Source organism: Penaeus monodon, chromosome 8, assembly GCF_015228065.2.
Source record: "Penaeus monodon isolate SGIC_2016 chromosome 8, NSTDA_Pmon_1, whole genome shotgun sequence".
NCBI lineage: Eukaryota > Metazoa > Arthropoda > Malacostraca > Decapoda > Penaeidae > Penaeus > Penaeus monodon.
This window is the reverse complement of record NC_051393.1, coordinates 7,839,615-7,844,614: the sequence shown is the minus strand read 5'-3', so window position 1 is coordinate 7,844,614 and position 5,000 is coordinate 7,839,615. Positions and strand designations below refer to the sequence as shown.

General features: G+C 33.1%; 1 protein-coding gene across 1 annotated transcript in view; it reads right to left on the bottom strand.

The window, feature by feature from the left end:
• Positions 1-3,658: 3,658 nt before the first annotated feature.
• Positions 3,659-5,000, bottom strand: part of LOC119575854 (latrophilin Cirl-like) — a 169,061-nt gene continuing 167,719 nt past the window's right edge. Inside the window, exon 10 of the mRNA XM_037923395.1 lies at positions 3,659-5,000. This exon is cut by the window's right edge and continues 1,287 nt beyond it. The gene's annotated coding sequence lies outside the window, so the exon portion shown is untranslated.

Sequence of the window (5,000 nt, the reverse complement as noted above, 5' to 3'; positions counted from 1 at the left end):
GTGGTGTGTGTGTGTGTGTGTGTGTGTGTATGTGTGTGTGTGTGTGTGTGTATATATATATATATATATATATATATATATATATATATATGTATTATATATATATATATATATATATATATATATATATATATATATATATATATATATATATATATATATATAGAGAGAGAGAGAGAGAGAGAGAGAGAGAGAGAGAGAGAGAGAGAGAGACACACACACACACATCTATCTATTCATCTATCTAAATATCTATCTATCTATCTATCTACATATCTATATATGTATTTATATGGATATCCGATGTTCATAATAATTCACTATGAAGATTTTCACTGTATTATTATGTACTCAAATAATCTTCACCTCGCGCAAACCAAACATTACGTATTTCTTCCCTTTTCTTTGCCTGAAACTTCTCACTAAATGGTTTTCCACGACTCTCTCTGCCCTTCACAACACATCCTCTTCTTGCTTTTCTCATTTTCTCACGCAGTCGACAAACATAACTTCTCGGGTGGAGGGCGTCATGCGTTATCTGCAGTTTATGAAGCATCTCCATTTTCTCCTGTGCTGGGTATGTTCCTTATTAGGGTTATTGCAGGGATATTATTTCGGCTGTCGAGTCTCGGAGTTGGTGTTGAACTCTTTTTTTTTTTTTCTTTGGCATATTATTTTTTCTTTCTAATGATGATATCTCCATCTGCGTTTCCGATTTCCAAGGCGACATCTAAACCCACTGTTTCCTTTTTGACTTCGTCTACCATTTTCCGTTTACGCATGCTATTTCTATTTTGATAAACGTCTACTATTTTCCCATGGCGACGTCTACGCACACTGTTTCCATAATGGTATCTACGCCTAACATTCTCGAATACTTTTTCCGCACTTCGTTTACTATTTAAAGACCTTTCCAGCTGAAAATTCTACTCCATCATATTCAACATCTCGTCTCTATATTGCGAGGGCACAACTTTTCCTGGCGCCAAATTACATTCCTAGATCGAAGCTGTAAATAAGATTATTTGATTTTCTCAAGAGAATCAATTTCTTTCTTCACAAACAGCTCCACGTTGATATCAATTCTGTCTTCCAGTGACTCGTGTTTTGAACGTTCATGTGTTTTGAACGTTCGCGAGCGCCGTGCCTGGTGCAGGTGAGTCCAGGTGAAACGCGTCCCTATATTGTTTATTACTTTTATGTCTCCGTAAAAATATGTTATTTTGAACTTTATTGTTAGTCAGCGTATCATTCTTCCCTTTCTTTCATTCCATCTATATGAAAAGCCAAAATTGATCTCTCCCTTGCCTTCAAGCTTTTTCTCCTCATAATTTCTCTCTTTTTTTTTCCGTCTTTCTGTTCCAAATCTTTATCATTTTCCATTTTCTGATATTCATTTCGGCCCCTTAGGTCCCTCTTCATTTCCCTTTCCACCTAATCCAAACTTCAAACTGACTAACCATTAATATCTTTCTTGTGACACTTGCTGCCTCACAAAGCCGTTGTTGTTCCGTTGCAGGATACATTGCTCCTTCTTGCCACATCTTATATATTACCTGTCAATAACCTGTCAAGAGCTTACTGAGTAAATAAATCACCAGCTGATTTCTGCGGGCAGTAGCATTTCCTTATAATTACGGTTATCATCCTTATTTATTTTGTTTTTTAAGTGTTAGCAGATGCTGAGCATATAACCTATTCGTGCTTGTTATTACCAGAGTGATAATAATATAATAATAATAATAATAATAATGATAATAATAATAATAATAATAATAATAATAATAATAATAATGATAATAATAATAATAATAATAACAATAATAATGATAATAACAATAATAATGATAATAATAATATAATAATAATAGCTTTGTTTATGATAATGATAATAATAGCAGCTGTAGTATTGATCATGATAATACTAATACGAATTACTATTTTCAATATCATTAACATTATTGTTGTTATCATTACTATTATCATTATTATTATTATAATTATTATCAACACCACCATCATCTTCGTCATCATCATAATCATTATCATTATGAATATCGTTAATAATAATAATAATAATAATAATAATAATAAATAATAATAATAATAATAATAATAATAATAATAATAATAAATAATAATAATAATAATAATAATAATAATAATAATAATAATAATAATAATAATAATAATAATAATAATAATAATAATAACAATAATAATAATAATAATATTATTATTATTGTTATTATTATTATTATCATTATTATCATTATTATTATTATTATTATTATTATTATTATTACTATCATTATCATTATTATTACTATTATTGCCATTATTATTATCAATATTATAACCATTATCATGGCTATTATTATGGTTATTATTATTGTTGTTGTTGTTATTGTTGTTATCAATATCATTATTATTATAATTTTGGTTATATGTTAAATCATTATTATCATTATCAATATTTATTATCAACATTGTCATTATTACTGTCATCATCATCATCATCATCATCATCATTATTATTATTATTATTATTATCATTATCATGATCATCATCACTACCAGCGCAGTTGTTATCACTATTACTGTCATCACTACCATTACTACTGCTACTACTTTCATTATCATTATTATTATCACTGTATTATTATCAGATGCTGTTGGTACTGTTATCGTTAATATATTTCATGAATACTTTTATCATTATAATTCAAATTTCTACTATTATCATCACCATCTTGATTATCTGTGTGGCTATTATCATTATAATTAATAGCAATCTTACCATCAATATTATCATTATTGCCATTGTGATTATTACCATTTTCGTCATTATTATTTATATCGTCGTGGCTGCTCTTATCATTACCATCTCTACTTTCCCTCTTTATCACAATTTAAATGAATAGGAAAAAAAACCCACTTATTTCTTACTTTGGTTTCGAAATCTCTTTAATCGAACGAATCGCTGATTCGTTTCTTCCAATCCCTGGAGGTGATTCTAAGGCCGGAGGTTTGATCAAGATTCATGGCGTCTTGTTTATTGTTGTTTTATTAAGGACATTTATAAGCTGATATGGCTGAAACGTTTGTATTATTTTCACTGAATATTTCACTGTTACTGTATGGCTATGGCTAGTCTTCAAACAATGAAATAAATGTTGTCTCTCGTTATATTAGCAATTGTTACCAAGTCTGTTTAATTTGCGTCATGATAAACATCAAGGGATTTCATATTCAGCAATCTAATTTTCATAAAACATTCTCAGTTCCACTTTGCATCAAGTTAATTTGTGCGATAGTAATTATGAAAATGTTCACATCACTGTTATTTTCATAAAATTACCGCAAACAAAGGCTTACCACCTGGGTATCCTCCAATACAGTTAATATAGAGCAATATTGTAAATGTAACATTACTGGAGAGAATAAATTTTCTTTACCTACGTTGCAAAATTCTTTTTATTTCCATATGCGCCTAATTCTACGTATAATGCAAAGGCTATTTTTCTTTTCTTTTTTTTTCACATGATTCTCTATGACTGAAGATTGCACTCAGGACTTACGAAATGGATAGACGATATTGCGGATATGTACGCAATACCGGAAGGATCCCATTATGTGCGCATAAAAACAAACAACAATCCATTTAAACATTTTATTGTCATATTTTTACACTGATTATCTATTCAACGTATCACAGCTCACAAGTTGGAGAAGAGATGATGGCAGGAGCGGGTCCCAGGGGCCGGCCAAGCTTGTGGGAGCTACCTACTTCACATTCTTCCAGCTTAGATTCACACTGACCTGAATAGAAGGAGTCTAAGCTGGATTTATAATATGGATCCACAAGCACAGTGTGTTTACTCCCACACTGTAGGCGATGTGCGTGGGCAGACAACGGACCTGAAGGTACAAGTTTGTCCATAAGGATGAGATGATGCAACGGAAATGCAGTGATGCCACAATGAGGTTAACTGCCCACCACATGACCCTGGCTTACTGTGGCCCAAGACCTGCTGCGGGTGATGTAGGTGAGGCAAAAGCCGGGTGACCGTGACCCGAAAGTCACTCATGACAACCCGGGGACGCTACAGGTGAGTATAAGTGAGGCATCAGCCAACAAGTTACCTGCTGACAACCGGTGACTCTTTGGAACTGTAGCTGGCGATCCCTTGGAATCACAGCTGGCATTCCCAAGAACCACAGCTAGTGACCTCCTGGGACCACAGCTCGTTACTCCCTGGAACCACTGCCGGTGAAGTATATAACATAAAAAGTATCAGTGTTTCTCTTCCACTAAGCAAAGGAAAGGCCCGTTGGAAATGACTCTCGAAGACTCTTCTACGTTCTAGAAGCTTTGGCTTTTCATTAAGAAAACGTACATATAAATATATCCTATTTACATCATTATATACATCCAAATATTTCCTTTATACATGTACACACTCCTCGGACCGAAAAAGGCACTTCCTCTAATAGCCATTCACGTTTACTGGTGTGATTCTGAAGCGAAGTATAGAGCACTGTGGCACTGAGGCTTAACCCAACGTCAGACGAAACTAAACACTCAACTCTGGAATGTAGCACACTTAACAGAAATATAACACTTCTTACATATAAAAATCACAAAGGCTTCGACACCACTTTCATAGAGCTACAAAAGTTCCGCGGTGTGTAAAATAAAATGAGACCAATAAATTAGAAAGTACATCGACTAGTTATCAGAGTTGCAGGAAATCGTGTCCGTTTCCGCCATGATGCCCTTTGCAGCTGAGTGCACTACTTAGTCTCTTTGTTTTCTCGTGCACTCTTTCAGGTTCACTAAAAATGGAAATTGAAGTTTACAAATACTTAAAACAAAAACTCCAAACTGTATGGAAATACGCCTTGCACCATCAAGGATAATGCCAACTGGATTTGAGATAGTCGGTAACTATTTAGACTATAGAGTTCCAATAGTCCAGCTGGAAAGCACAAGTGAA